General features: G+C 54.6%; 1 protein-coding gene across 1 annotated transcript in view; it reads left to right on the top strand.

Annotated features, from left to right (window-relative positions):
• Positions 1 to 2463: 2463 nt before the first annotated feature.
• LOC116956666 (uncharacterized) overlaps positions 2464 to 16411 on the top strand; it is a 58388-nt gene continuing 44440 nt past the window's right edge. Inside the window, exon 1 of the mRNA XM_032978440.2 lies at positions 2464 to 2594. The gene's annotated coding sequence lies outside the window, so the exon portion shown is untranslated. The remainder of the gene's footprint in view (positions 2595 to 16411) is intronic.

Here is a 16411-nt window from a genome sequence, read left to right as displayed (position 1 = left end):
ATGAGCGAAGACCTGAGGTCAAATTTGTTCTTTGAAACAGTTAGTCTATGGGCAGTGTTAGTCTATGGGCAGTGTTAGTCTATGGGCAGTCTAAGTCTATGGGCAGTATATTCTTGGTTCTTTCTGTAAAGTCACGTAGAAGGCAAACTGAGGGCACCCCAATGGGCCCCCCCCCCTATCTCTGGTTATAGCCAACATTTTCATGGAGAAACTTGAGACTGACGCCATCCAGACTGCCACTCTGCGCCCAACCTTATGGAAGAGGTATGTGGATGACACTTTTGTCATCTGGCCACATGGCCGGCCTGCTCTAGACCAATTCTTCGACCACATCAATTCCATACACCCAGCCATCAGATTTACCATGGAAGTCGAAAAAGATGACAAGCTACCTTTTTTTGGATGTCCTAATAAAAAAGAGACCTGATGGTTCAATGAGCCACTCTGTCTACAGGAAAGCTACCCATACGGATGCTTATCTGAAACCGGATTCCCACCACCATCCATCAGAAGAATTCTCTCATCAAGACTCTGCACCATAGAGCCCAATTCATATCCGACCAGGAACACATAGGCAGTGAACTCAAGCACGTACACCAAGCTCTTAAGGCTAATGGTTACTCCGACTATACAATCCGCAAAAGCTATCACTCAAACCATGAAGAAGGACCCTCTTGAGGAGCCTTTCAAAACCATCACTTTACCCTACATTGCGGGGATCACAAAAAAGATCTCCAAAATCTTGAATAAACACAAGATCCAGGTCCGTTTCAACACATTACATAAAATCCGTGATCTGGTTCCGTCTGTAAAAGATGGGATGCCGGACATACAGTACCCTGGTGTCTACAAACTAAGTTGCCTCTGTGGTAGTAGTTACATTGGAGAAACCAAACGACATGTCTCGGACCGCATTCGTGAACACAAAGCAGAGCTTAAACACGGTAGGACTAACACCTCGGCCGTGGCAGATCATTGTTATAATTCAGTAGGCTCACATGACATTGACTTCTCCAAGACAGAGGTTATTTGCAAGCCATCGGGCTACCATGAGAGATTCGTTCATGAAGCTATCCACATATACAAACACAGAGACAATTTCAACCGAGAAGATGGATTCTGGCTTAGCAATCATTAAAAGGATTTGATAAACCATTTCGGGTCTTAATTGATTGTTCACGCTTACGGTGGCTTTCAGACAGGATACATTAATTTTTCCTCTCCCCCCTCCTCTTTTCCGAACATAGATGGACTCGTCCTTCTAAACAAACTTCCAAATCGCTATCCGTGGTGCTAACGTTTAAAAATAAATAAATACAAACCGCCACTTCTTTCAAATGTTCTTGCCGTTGTTTTTCACACCTAATGATGACTGTTTGTGTTACAGTCGAAACGTCGTGAGAATTATATTGGTTTATATATATTTTATTATTTTATTGTTTCCCTTCAACGTGACTTTACCGAAAGAACCAAGAATATGAATCCCTGAAGTCACGAAAGCTTTAAATCAAAATCTAGGGGAAGTGTTAGTCTATGGGCAATGTTAGTCTATGGGCAGTGTAGTCTATGGGCAATGTGAGTCTATGGGCAGTGCTGGTCTATGGGCAGTGTTAGTCTATGGGCAATGTTAGTCTATGGGCAGTGTAGTCTATGGGCAGTGTAGTCTATGGGCAATGTGAGTCTATGGGCAGTGTTAGTCTATGGGCAGTGTTAGTCTATGGGCACTGTGAGTCTATGGGCAGTGTTAGTCTATGGGCAGTGACGTCACATGCTCATGATTATTAATGAGGGGGGTGGTGGACGTGGAGTGACGTCGAGAGCGATGCACACGGACATACTTGGCTCATGATAGTCGGGAGTAATAATGGCGGGGTGGGGGGGTAGACGTCACCTACTCATGAATATTAATTAGGGGGGCTGGTCGATGTGGAGTGACATCACGTGCGTTAAGGATTCTGATGGCCAGTCAAAGTCTCAGATAATACCCCTCCCCCACGCCACGCCCCCTCCTCCCCCACACCACGCCCCTCCCCCACGCCCCCTACTCCACGCCACGCCTCCTCCACACCACGCCCCCTCTCCTCACGCCACGCCTCCTCCGCCACACCACGCCCCTACACCACGCCCCCTACCCCACGGTACGCCTTCTCCGCACCACGCCCCTCCCCCACGCCCCCTACCCCACGCTACGCCACGCCTCCTTCTCCACACCACGCCCCCTCCCCTCACGCCACGCTTCCTCCTCCACACCACGCCCCCTCACCTCACGCCATGCCCCCTCCCCTTACGCCACGCCTTCTCCTCCACATCACGCCCCTCCCCAACGCCCCCTACCCCACGCTACGCCACGCCTCCTCCTCCACACCACGCCCCCACCCCTCACGCCACGCCTCCTCCTCCACACCACGCCCCTCCCCCACGCCCCCTACCCCACGGTACGCCTCCTCCTCAACACCACGCCCCCTCCCCTCACGCCACGCCTCCTCCTCCAACACCACGCCCCCTACCCCACGCGTTTCATCCACGTGCCGGGGCCCCCTCCACTCTGCTCCGTTCTCGACCATCTTCGGCCTTGGAGAGCGGTTCTGCTGCGGGTAAACACAAAATCCTCCTCATCCTTTTCCTCATTCGTCTCCCACGAGAATCCGAGGGTGGCGGGCCAGGCAGGGGTGGCCACCCTCCCGGGTCGAGGCCTGAGGCCTGCCGCTCGGTCGCGTTCGGTCGCGCCCGCCGTTTCGCTTCGAGCCTCGACAAGGCCCGAGGCGGTTTCTTAGGTTTCGGCTGCACCTGCGTGTCCCCTCCTCGCTGAGCCACGCTAAGGCAGCTGTAATACCTGGGGGCTCACAGAGCCAGACTAAGACAGCTGTAATACCTGGGGGCTCACAGAGCCAGACTAAGACAGCTGTAATACCTGGGGGCTCACAGAGCCAGACTAAGACAGCTGTAATACCTGGGGGCTCACAGAGCCAGACTAAGGCAGCTGTAATACCTGGGGGCTCACAGAGCCAGACTAAGACAGCTGTAATACCTGGGGGCTCACAGAGCCAGACTAAGGCAGCTGTAATACCTGGAGGCTCACAGAGCCAGACTAAGGCAGCTGTAATACCTGGGGGCTCACAGAGCCAGACTAAGGCAGCTGTAATACCTGGGGGCTCACAGAGCCAGACTAAGGCAGCTGTAATACCTGGGGGCTCACAGAGCCAGACTAAGACAGCTGTAATACCTGGGGGCTCACAGAGCCAGACTAAGACAGCTGTAATACCTGGGGGCTCACAGAGCCAGACTAAGGCAGCTGTAATACCTGGAGGCTCACAGAGCCAGACTAAGGCAGCTGTAATACCTGGGGGCTCACAGAGCCAGACTAAGGCAGCTGTAATACCTGGGGGCTCACAGAGCCAGACTAAGGCAGCTGTAATACCTGGGGGCTCACAGAGCCAGACTAAGACAGCTGTAATACCTGGGGGCTCACAGAGCCAGACTAAGACAGCTGTAATACCTGGGGGCTCACAGAGCCAGACTAAGGCAGCTGTAATACCTGGGGGCTCACAGAGCCAGACTAAGACAGCTGTAATACCTGTGGGCTCACAGAGCCAGACTAAGGCAGCTGTAATACCTGGGGGCTCACAGAGCCAGACTAAGGCAGCTGTAATACTTGGGGGCTCACAGAGCCAGACTAAGGCAGCTGTAATACCTGGGGGCTCACAGAGCCAGACTAAGGCAGCTGTAATACCTGGGGGCTCACAGAGCCAGACTAAGACAGCTGTAATACCTGGGGGCTCACAGAGCCAGACTAAGGCAGCTGTAATACCTGGGGGCTCACAGAGCCAGACTAAGACAGCTGTAATACCTGTGGGCTCACAGAGCCAGACTAAGGCAGCTGTAATACCTGGGGGCTCACAGAGCCAGACTAAGGCAGCTGTAATACTTGGGGGCTCACAGAGCCAGACTAAGGCAGCTGTAATACCTGGGGGCTCACAGAGCCAGACTAAGGCAGGTGTAATACCTGGGGGCTCACAGAGCCAGACTAAGGCAGCTGTAATACCTGGGGGCTCACAGAGCCAGACTAAGGCAGCTGTAATAACTGGGGGCTCACAGAGCCAGACTAAGGCAGCTGTAATACCTGGGGGCTCACAGAGCCAGACTAAGGCAGCTGTAATACCTGGGGGCTCACAGAGCCAGACTAAGGCAGCTGTAATACCTGGGGGCTCACAGATCCAGACTAAGGCAGCTGTAACACCTGGGGGCTCAACAGAGCCAGACTAAGACAGCTGTAATACCTGGGGGCTCACAGTCAGACTAAGGCAGCTGTAATACCTGGGGGCTCACAGTCAGACTAAGGCAGCTGTAATACCTGGGGGCTCACAGAGCCAGACTAAGGCAGCTGTAATACCTGGGGGCTCACAGAGCCAGACTAAGGCAGCTGTAATACTTGGGGGCTCACAGAGCCAGACTAAGGCAGCTGTAATACCTGGGGGCTCACAGAGCCAGACTAAGGCAGCTGTAATACCTGGGGGCTCACAGAGCCAGACTAAGGCAGCTGTAATACCTGGGGGCTCACAGAGCCAGACTAAGGCAGCTGTAATACCTGGGGGCTCACAGAGCCAGACTAAGGCAGCTGTAATACCTGGGGGCTCACAGAGCCAGACTAAGGCAGCTGTAATACCTGGGGGCTCACAGAGCCAGACTAAGGCAGCTGTAATACCTGGGGGCTCACAGATCCAGACTAACGCAGCTGTAACACCTGGGGGCTCAACAGAGCCAGACTAAGACAGCTGTAATACCTGGGGGCTCACAGTCAGACTAAGGCAGCTGTAATACCTGGGGGCTCACAGTCAGACTAAGGCAGCTGTAATACCTGGGGGCTCACAGAGCCAGACTAAGGCAGCTGTAATACCTGGGGGCTCACAGAGCCAGACTAAGGCAGCTGTAATACCTGGGGGCTCACAGAGCCAGACTAAGGCAGCTGTAATACCTGGGGGCTCACAGAGCCAGACTAAGGCAGCTGTAATACCTGGGGGCTCACAGAGCCAGACTAAGACAGCTGTAATACCTGGGGGCTCACAGAGCCAGACTAAGGCAGCTGTAATACCTGGGGGCTCACAGAGCCAGACTAAGGCAGCTGTAATACCTGGGGGCTCACAGAGCCAGACTAAGGCAGCTGTAATACCTGGGGGCTCACAGAGCCAGACTAAGGCAGCTGTAATACCTGGGGGCTCACAGAGCCAGACTAAGACAGCTGTAATACCTGGGGGCTCACAGAGCCAGACTAAGACAGCTGTAATACCTGGGGGCTCACAGAGCCAGACTAAGGCAGCTGTAATACCTGGGGGCTCACAGAGCCAGACTAAGACAGCTGTAATACCTGTGGGCTCACAGAGCCAGACTAAGGCAGCTGTAATACCTGGGGGCTCACAGAGCCAGACTAAGGCAGCTGTAATACTTGGGGGCTCACAGAGCCAGACTAAGGCAGCTGTAATACCTGGGGGCTCACAGAGCCAGACTAATGCAGCTGTAATACCTGGGGGCTCATAGAGCCAGACTAAGGCAGCTATAATACCTGGGGGCTCACAGAGCCAGACTAAGGCAGCTGTAATACCTGGGGGCTCACAGAGCCAGACTAAGGCAGCTGTAATACCTGGGGGCTCACAGAGCCAGACTAAGGCAGCTGTAATACCTGGGGGCTCACAGATCCAGACTAAGGCAGCTGTAACACCTGGGGGCTCAACAGAGCCAGACTAAGACAGCTGTAATACCTGGGGGCTCACAGTCAGACTAAGGCAGCTGTAATACCTGGGGGCTTACAGAGCCAGACTAAGGCAGCTGTAATACCTGGGGGCTCACAGTCAGACTAAGGCAGCTGTAATACCTGGGGGCTCACAGAGCCAGACTAAGGCAGCTGTAATACCTGGGGGCTCACAGAGCCAGACTAAGGCAGCTGTAATACCTGGGGGCTCACAGAGCCAGACTAAGGCAGCTGTAATACCTGGGGGCTCACAGAGCCAGACTAAGACAGCTGTAATACCTGGGGGCTCACAGAGCCAGACTAAGACTGCTGTAATACCTGGGGGCTCACAGAGCCAGGCTAAGGCAGCTGTAATACCTGGGGGCTCACAGAGCCAGACTAAGGCAGCTGTAATACCTGGGGGCTCACAGAGCCAGACTAAGGCAGCTGTAATACCTGGGGGCTCACAAAGCCAGGCTAAGGCAGCTGTAATACCTGGGGGCTCACAGAGCCAGACTAAGGCAGCTGTAATACCTGGGGGCTCACAGAGCCAGGCTAAGGCAGCTGTAATACCTGGGGGCTCACAGAGCCAGACTAAGGCAGCTGTAATACCTGGGGGCTCACAGAGCCAGACTAAGACAGCTGTAATACCTGGGGGCTCACAGAGCTAGACTAAGGCAGCTGTAATACCTGGGGGCTCGCAGAGCCAGACTAAGACAGCTGTAATACCTGGGGGCTCACAGAGCCAGACTAAGGCAGCTGTAATACCTGGGGGCTCACACAGCCAGACTAAGGCAGCTGTAACACCTGGGGGCTCACAGAGCCAGACTAAGGCAGCTCTAATACCTGGGGGCTCACAGAGCCAGACCAAGACAGCTGTAATATCTGGGGGCTCACAGAGCCAGACTAAGTCAGGTGTAACACCTGGGGGCTCACAGAGCCAGACTAAGGCAGCTGTAACACCTGGGGGCTCACAGAGCCAGACTAAGGCAGCTGTAATACCTGGGGGCTCACAGAGCCAGACTAAGGCAGCTGTAATACCTGGGGGCTCACAGAGCCAGACTAAGGCAGCTGTAATACCTGGGGGCTCACAGAGCCAGACTAAGGCAGCTGTAATACCTGGGGGCTCACAGAGCCAGACTAAGGCAGCTGTAATACCTGGGGGCTCACAGAGCCAGAATAAGGCAGCTGTAATACCTGGGGGCTCACAGAGCCAGACTAAGGCAGCTGTAATACCTGGGGGCTCACAGATCCAGACTAAGGCAGCTGTAACACCTGGGGGCTCAACAGAGCCAGACTAAGACAGCTGTAATACCTGGGGGCTCACAGTCAGACTAAGGCAGCTGTAATACCTGGGGGCTTACAGAGCCAGACTAAGGCAGCTGTAATACCTGGGGGCTCACAGTCAGACTAAGGCAGCTGTAATACCTGGGGGCTCACAGAGCCAGACTAAGGCAGCTGTAATACCTGGGGGCTCACAGAGCCAGATTAAGGCAGCTGTAATACCTGGGGGCTCACAGAGCCAGACTAAGACAGCTGTAATACCTGGGGGCTCACAGAGCCAGACTAAGACTGCTGTAATACCTGGGGGCTCACAGAGCCAGGCTAAGGCAGCTGTAATACCTGGGGGCTCACAGAGCCAGACTAAGGCAGCTGTAATACCTGGGGGCTCACAGAGCCAGACTAAGGCAGCTGTAATACCTGGGGGCTCACAAAGCCAGGCTAAGGCAGCTGTAATACCTGGGGGCTCACAGAGCCAGACTAAGGCAGCTGTAATACCTGGGGGCTCACAGAGCCAGGCTAAGGCAGCTGTAATACCTGGGGGCTCACAGAGCCAGACTAAGGCAGCTGTAATACCTGGGGGCTCACAGAGCCAGACTAAGACAGCTGTAATACCTGGGGGCTCACAGAGCCAGACTAAGGCAGCTGTAATACCTGGGGGCTCGCAGAGCCAGACTAAGACAGCTGTAATACCTGGGGGCTCACAGAGCCAGACTAAGGCAGCTGTAATACCTGGGGGCTCACACAGCCAGACTAAGGCAGCTGTAACACCTGGGGGCTCACAGAGCCAGACTAAGGCAGCTCTAATACCTGGGGGCTCACAGAGCCAGACCAAGACAGCTGTAATATCTGGGGGCTCACAGAGCCAGACTAAGTCATGTGTAACACCTGGGGGCTCACAGAGCCAGACTAAGGCAGCTGTAACACCTGGGGGCTCACAGAGCCAGACTAAGGCAGCTGTAATACCTGGGGGCTCACAGAGCCAGACTAAGGCAGCTGTAATACCTGGGGGCTCACAGAGCCAGACTAAGGCAGCTGTAATACCTGGGGGCTCACAGAGCCAGACTAAGGCAGCTGTAATACCTGGGGGCTCACAGAGCCAGACTAAGGCAGCTGTAATACCTGGGGGCTCACAGAGCCAGACTAAGGCAGCTGTAATACCTGGGGGCTCACAGAGCCAGACTAAGGCAGCTGTAATACCTGGGGGCTCACAGATCCAGACTAAGGCAGCTGTAACACCTGGGGGCTCAACAGAGCCAGACTAAGACAGCTGTAATACCTGGGGGCTCACAGTCAGACTAAGGCAGCTGTAATACCTGGGGGCTTACAGAGCCAGACTAAGGCAGCTGTAATACCTGGGGGCTCACAGTCAGACTAAGGCAGCTGTAATACCTGGGGGCTCACAGAGCCAGACTAAGGCAGCTGTAATACTTGGGGGCTCACAGAGCCAGACTAAGGCAGCTGTAATACCTGGGGGCTCACAGAGCCAGACTAAGGCAGCTGTAATACCTGGGGGCTCACAGAGCCAGACTAAGGCAGCTGTAATACCTGGGGGCTCACAGAGCCAGACTAAGACAGCTGTAATACCTAGGGGCTCACAGAGCCAGACTAAGGCAGCTGTAATACCTGGGGGCTCACAGAGCCAGACTAAGGCAGCTGTAATACCTGGGGGCTCACAGAGCCAGACTAAGGCAGCTGTAATACCTGGGGGCTCATAGAGCCAGACTAAGGCAGCTGTAATATCTGGGGGCTCACAGAGCCAGACTAAGACAGCTGTAATACCTGGGGGCTCACAGAGCCAGACTAAGACAGCTGTAATACCTGGGGGCTCACAGAGCCAGACTAAGACAGCTGTAATACCTGGGGGCTCACAGAGCCAGACTAAGACAGCTGTAATACCTGTGGGCTCACAGAGCCAGACTAAGGCAGCTGTAATACCTGGGGGCTCACAGAGCCAGACTAAGGCAGCTGTAATACTTGGGGGCTCAAAGAGCCAGACTAAGGCAGCTGTAATACCTGGGGGCTCACAGAGCCAGACTAATGCAGCTGTAATACCTGGGGGCTCACAGAGCCAGACTAAGGCAGCTGTAATACCTGGGGGCTCACAGAGCCAGACTAAGGCAGCTGTAATACCTGGGGGCTCACAGAGCCAGACTAAGGCAGCTGTAATACCTGGGGGCTCACAGAGCCAGACTAAGGCAGCTGTAATACCTGGGGGCTCACAGATCCAGACTAAGGCAGCTGTAACACCTGGGGGCTCAACAGAGCCAGACTAAGACAGCTGTAATACCTGGGGGCTCACAGTCAGACTAAGGCAGCTGTAATACCTGGGGGCTTACAGAGCCAGACTAAGGCAGCTGTAATACCTGGGGGCTCACAGTCAGACTAAGGCAGCTGTAATACCTGGGGGCTCACAGAGCCAGACTAAGGCAGCTGTAATACCTGGGGGCTCACAGAGCCAGACTAAGGCAGCTGTAATACCTGGGGGCTCACAGAGCCAGACTAAGGAAGCTGTAATACCTGGGGGCTCACAGAGCCAGACTAAGACAGCTGTAATACCTGGGGGCTCACAGTCAGACTAAGGCAGCTGTAATACCTGGGGGCTCACAGAGCCAGACTAAGGCAGCTGTAATACCTGGGGGCTCACAGAGCCAGACTAAGGCAGCTGTAATACCTGGGGGCTCACAGAGCCAGACTAAGGCAGCTGTAATACCTGGGGGCTCACAGAGCCAGACTAAGGCAGCTGTAATACCTGGGGGCTCACAGAGCCAGACTAAGACAGCTGTAATACCTGGGGGCTCACAGAGCCAGACTAAGGCAGCTGTAATACCTGGGGGCTCACAGAGCCAGACTAAGGCAGCTGTAATACCTGGGGGCTCACAAAGCCAGGCTAAGGCAGCTGTAATACCTGGGGGCTCACAGAGCCAGACTAAGGCAGCTGTAATACCTGGGGGCTCACAGAGCCAGGCTAAGGCAGCTGTAATACCTGGGGGCTCACAGAGCCAGACTAAGGCAGCTGTAATACCTGGGGGCTCACACAGCCAGACTAAGGCAGCTGTAACACCTGGGGGCTCACAGAGCCAGACTAAGGCAGCTCTAATACCTGGGGGCTCACAGAGCCAGACCAAGACAGCTGTAATATCTGGGGGCTCACAGAGCCAGACTAAGTCATGTGTAACACCTGGGGGCTCACAGAGCCAGACTAAGGCAGCTGTAACACCTGGGGGCTCACAGAGCCAGACTAAGGCAGCTGTAATACCTGGGGGCTCACAGAGCCAGACTAAGGCAGCTGTAATACCTGGGGGCTCACAGAGCCAGACTAAGGCAGCTGTAATACCTGGGGGCTCACAGATCCAGACTAAGGCAGCTGTAACACCTGGGGGCTCAACAGAGCCAGACTAAGACAGCTGTAATACCTGGGGGCTCACAGTCAGACTAAGGCAGCTGTAATACCTGGGGGCTTACAGAGCCAGACTAAGGCAGCTGTAATACCTGGGGGCTCACAGTCAGACTAAGGCAGCTGTAATACCTGGGGGCTCACAGAGCCAGACTAAGGCAGCTGTAATACCTGGGGGCTCACAGAGCCAGACTAAGGCAGCTGTAATACCTGGGGGCTCACAGAGCCAGACTAAGGCAGCTGTAATACCTGGGGGCTCACAGAGCCAGACTAAGGCAGCTGTAATACCTGGGGGCTCACAGAGCCAGACTAAGACAGCTGTAATACCTGGGGGCTCACAGAGCCAGACTAAGGCAGCTGTAATACCTGGGGGCTCACAGAGCCAGACTAAGGCAGCTGTAATACCTGGGGGCTCACAGAGCCAGACTAAGGCAGCTGTAATACCTGGGGCTCACAGAGCCAGACTAAGGCAGCTGTAATACCTGGGGGCTCACAGAGCCAGACTAAGACAGCTGTAATACCTGGGGGCTCACAGAGCCAGACTAAGACAGCTGTAATACCTGGGGGCTCACAGAGCCAGACTAAGGCAGCTGTAATACCTGGCGGCTCACAGAGCCAGACTAAGACAGCTGTAATACCTGTGGGCTCACAGAGCCAGACTAAGGCAGCTGTAATACCTGGGGGCTCACAGAGCCAGACTAAGGCAGCTGTAATACTTGGGGGCTCACAGAGCCAGACTAAGGCAGCTGTAATACCTGGGGGCTCACAGAGCCAGACTAATGCAGCTGTAATATCTGGGGGCTCACAGAGCCAGACTAAGGCAGCTGTAATACCTGGGGGCTCACAGAGCCAGACTAAGGCAGCTGTAATACCTGGGGGCTCACAGAGCCAGACTAAGGCAGCTGTAATACCTGGGGGCTCACAGAGCCAGACTAAGGCAGCTGTAATACCTGGGGGCTCACAGATCCAGACTAAGGCAGCTGTAACACCTGGGGGCTCAACAGAGCCAGACTAAGACAGCTGTAATACCTGGGGGCTCACAGTCAGACTAAGGCAGCTGTAATACCTGGGGGCTTACAGAGCCAGACTAAGGCAGCTGTAATACCTGGGGGCTCACAGTCAGACTAAGGCAGCTGTAATACCTGGGGGCTCACAGAGCCAGACTAAGGCAGCTGTAATACCTGGGGGCTCACAGAGCCAGACTAAGGCAGCTGTAATACCTGGGGGCTCACAGAGCCAGACTAAGGCAGCTGTAATACCTGGGGGCTCACAGAGCCAGACTAAGACAGCTGTAATACCTGGGGGCTCACAGAGCCAGACTAAGACTGCTGTAATACCTGGGGGCTCACAGAGCCAGGCTAAGGCAGCTGTAATACCTGGGGGCTCACAGAGCCAGACTAAGGCAGCTGTAATACCTGGGGGCTCACAGAGCCAGACTAAGGCAGCTGTAATACCTGGGGGCTCACAAAGCCAGGCTAAGGCAGCTGTAATACCTGGGGGCTCACAGAGCCAGACTAAGGCAGCTGTAATACCTGGGGGCTCACAGAGCCAGGCTAAGGCAGCTGTAATACCTGGGGGCTCACAGAGCCAGACTAAGGCAGCTGTAATACCTGGGGGCTCACAGAGCCAGACTAAGACAGCTGTAATACCTGGGGGCTCACAGAGCCAGACTAAGGCAGCTGTAATACCTGGGGGCTCACAGAACCAGACTAAGACAGCTGTAATACCTGGGGGCTCACAGAGCCAGACTAAGGCAGCTGTAATACCTGGGGGCTCACACAGCCAGACTAAGGCAGCTGTAACACCTGGGGGCTCACAGAGCCAGACTAAGGCAGCTCTAATACCTGGGGGCTCACAGAGCCAGACCAAGACAGCTGTAATATCTGGGGGCTCACAGAGCCAGACTAAGTCAGGTGTAACACCTGGGGGCTCACAGAGCCAGACTAAGGCAGCTGTAACACCTGGGGGCTCACAGAGCCAGACTAAGGCAGCTGTAATACCTGGGGGCTCACAGAGCCAGACTAAGACAGCTGTAATACCTGGGGGCTCACAGAGCCAGACTTAAGTCAGCTGTAACACCTGGGGGCTCACAGAGCCAGACTAAGGCAGCTGTAACACCTTGGGGCTCACAGAGCCAGACTAAGGCAGCTGTAATACCTGGGGGCTCACAGAGCCAGACTAAGACAGCTGTAATACCTGGGGGCTCACAGAGCCAGGCTAAGACAGCTGTAATACCTGAGGGCCCACAGAGCCAGACTAAGACAGCTGTAATACTTGGGGGCTCAAAGACTAAGGCAGCTGTAATACCTGGGGGCTCACAGTCAGACTAAGACAGCTGTAATACCTGGGGGCTCACAGAGCCAAACTAAGACAGCTGTAATACCTGGGGGCTCACAGAGCCAGACTAAGACAGCTGTAATACCTGCGGGCTCACAGTCAGACTAAGACAGCTGAAATACCTGGGGGCTCACAGAGTCGGACTAAGACAGCTGTAATACCTGGGGGCTCACGGAGCCATACTAAGGCAGCTGTAATACCTGGGGGCTCACAGAGCTAGGCTAAAGCAGCTGTAATACCTGGGGACTCACAGAGCCAGACTAAAGCAGCTGTAATACCTGGGGGCTCACAGAGCCAGACTAAGGCAGCTGTAATACCTGGGGACTCAGATACAGACTGAGACAGCTGTAACACCTGGGGGCTCACAGATCCAGACTAAGACAGCTGTAATACCTGGGTGCTCACACAGCCAGGCTAAGGCAGCTGTAATACCTGGGGGCTCACAGAGCCAGACTAAGACAGCTGTAATACCTGGGGGCTCACAGAGCCAGACTAAGGCAGCTGTAATACCTGGGGGCTCACACAGCCAGACTAAGGCAGCTGTAACACCTGGGGGCTCACAGAGCCAGACTAAGGCAGCTGTAATACCTGGGGGCTCACAGAGCCAGACTAAGACAGCTGTAATACCTGGGGGCTCACAGAGCCAGACTAAGTCAGCTGTAACACCTGGGGGCTCACAGAGCCAGACTAAGACAGCTGTAATACCTGGGGGCTCACACAGCCAGACTAAGGCAGCTGTAACACCTGGGGGCTCACAGAGCCAGACTAAGGAAGCTGTAATACCTGGGGGCTCACAGAGCCAGACTAAGACAGCTGTAATACCTGGGGGCTCACAGAGCCAGACTAAGACAGCTGTAACACCTGGGGGCTCACAGAGCCAGGCTAAGACAGCTGTAATACCTGGGGGCTCACAGAGCCAGACTAAGACAGCTGTAATACCTTGGGGCTCAAAGACTAAGGCAGCTGTAATACCTGGGGGCTCACAGAGCCAGACTAAGACAGCTGTAATACCTGGGGGCTCACAGAGCCAGACTAAGTCAGCTGTAACACCTGGGGGCTCACAGAGCCAGACTAAGACAGCTGTAATACCTGGGGGCTCACACAGCCAGACTAAGGCAGCTGTAACACCTGGGGGCTCACAGAGCCAGACTAAGGAAGCTGTAATACCTGGGGGCTCACAGAGCCAGACTAAGACAGCTGTAATACCTGGGGGCTCACAGAGCCAGACTAAGACAGCTGTAACACCTGGGGGCTCACAGAGCCAGGCTAAGACAGCTGTAATACCTGGGGGCTCACAGAGCCAGACTAAGACAGCTGTAATACCTTGGGGCTCAAAGACTAAGGCAGCTGTAATACCTGGGGGCTCACAGTCAGACTAAGACAGCTGTAATACCTGGGGGCTCACAGAGCCAAACTAAGACAGCTGTAATACCTGGGGGCTCACAGAGCCAGACTAAGGCAGCTGTAATACCTGGGGGCTCACAGAACCAGACTAAGACAGCTGTAATACCTGGGGGCTCACAGAGCCAGACTAAGGCAGCTGTAATACCTGGGGGCTCACACAGCCAGACTAAGGCAGCTGTAACACCTGGGGGCTCACAGAGCCAGACTAAGGCAGCTCTAATACCTGGGGGCTCACAGAGCCAGACCAAGACAGCTGTAATATCTGGGGGCTCACAGAGCCAGACTAAGTCAGGTGTAACACCTGGGGGCTCACAGAGCCAGACTAAGGCAGCTGTAACACCTGGGGGCTCACAGAGCCAGACTAAGGCAGCTGTAATACCTGGGGGCTCACAGAGCCAGACTAAGACAGCTGTAATACCTGGGGGCTCACAGAGCCAGACTTAAGTCAGCTGTAACACCTGGGGGCTCACAGAGCCAGACTAAGGCAGCTGTAACACCTTGGGGCTCACAGAGCCAGACTAAGGCAGCTGTAATACCTGGGGGCTCACAGAGCCAGACTAAGACAGCTGTAATACCTGGGGGCTCACAGAGCCAGGCTAAGACAGCTGTAATACCTGAGGGCCCACAGAGCCAGACTAAGACAGCTGTAATACTTGGGGGCTCAAAGACTAAGGCAGCTGTAATACCTGGGGGCTCACAGTCAGACTAAGACAGCTGTAATACCTGGGGGCTCACAGAGCCAAACTAAGACAGCTGTAATACCTGGGGGCTCACAGAGCCAGACTAAGACAGCTGAAATACCTGGGGGCTCACAGAGTCGGACTAAGACAGCTGTAATACCTGGGGGCTCACGGAGCCATACTAAGGCAGCTGTAATACCTGGGGGCTCACAGAGCTAGGCTAAAGCAGCTGTAATACCTGGGGACTCACAGAGCCAGACTAAAGCAGCTGTAATACCTGGGGGCTCACAGAGCCAGACTAAGGCAGCTGTAATACCTGGGGACTCAGATACAGACTGAGACAGCTGTAACACCTGGGGGCTCACAGATCCAGACTAAGACAGCTGTAATACCTGGGTGCTCACACAGCCAGGCTAAGGCAGCTGTAATACCTGGGGGCTCACAGAGCCAGACTAAGACAGCTGTAATACCTGGGGGCTCACAGAGCCAGACTAAGGCAGCTGTAATACCTGGGGGCTCACACAGCCAGACTAAGGCAGCTGTAACACCTGGGGGCTCACAGAGCCAGACTAAGGCAGCTGTAATACCTGGGGGCTCACAGAGCCAGACTAAGACAGCTGTAATACCTGGGGGCTCACAGAGCCAGACTAAGTCAGCTGTAACACCTGGGGGCTCACAGAGCCAGACTAAGACAGCTGTAATACCTGGGGGCTCACACAGCCAGACTAAGGCAGCTGTAACACCTGGGGGCTCACAGAGCCAGACTAAGGAAGCTGTAATACCTGGGGGCTCACAGAGCCAGACTAAGACAGCTGTAATACCTGGGGGCTCACAGAGCCAGACTAAGACAGCTGTAACACCTGGGGGCTCACAGAGCCAGGCTAAGACAGCTGTAATACCTGGGGGCTCACAGAGCCAGACTAAGACAGCTGTAATACCTTGGGGCTCAAAGACTAAGGCAGCTGTAATACCTGGGGGCTCACAGAGCCAGACTAAGACAGCTGTAATACCTGGGGGCTCACAGAGCCAGACTAAGTCAGCTGTAACACCTGGGGGCTCACAGAGCCAGACTAAGACAGCTGTAATACCTGGGGGCTCACACAGCCAGACTAAGGCAGCTGTAACACCTGGGGGCTCACAAAGCCAGACTAAGGAAGCTGTAATACCTGGGGGCTCACAGAGCCAGACTAAGACAGCTGTAATACCTGGGGGCTCACAGAGCCAGACTAAGACAGCTGTAACACCTGGGGGCTCACAGAGCCAGGCTAAGACAGCTGTAATACCTGGGGGCTCACAGAGCCAGACTAAGACAGCTGTAATACCTTGGGGCTCAAAGACTAAGGCAGCTGTAATACCTGGGGGCTCACAGTCAGACTAAGACAGCTGTAATACCTGGGGGCTCACAGAGCCAAACTAAGACAGCTGTAATACCTGGGGGCTCACAGAGCCAGACTAAGACAGCTGTAATACCTGGGGGCTCACAGAGCCAGACTAAGACAGCTGTAATACCTGGGGGCTCACAGAGCCAGACTAAGACAGCTGTAACACCTGGGGGCTCACAGAGCCAGGCTAAGACAGCTGTAATACCTG

The sequence above is a fragment of the Petromyzon marinus genome, chromosome 66 (assembly GCF_048934315.1).
Source record: "Petromyzon marinus isolate PM22_M1 ecotype Great Lakes invasive population chromosome 66, UKy_Petmar_22M1.pri1.0, whole genome shotgun sequence".
Taxonomy (NCBI): domain Eukaryota; kingdom Metazoa; phylum Chordata; class Hyperoartia; order Petromyzontiformes; family Petromyzontidae; genus Petromyzon; species Petromyzon marinus.
This window is presented reverse-complemented; position numbering and strand designations above follow the sequence as displayed.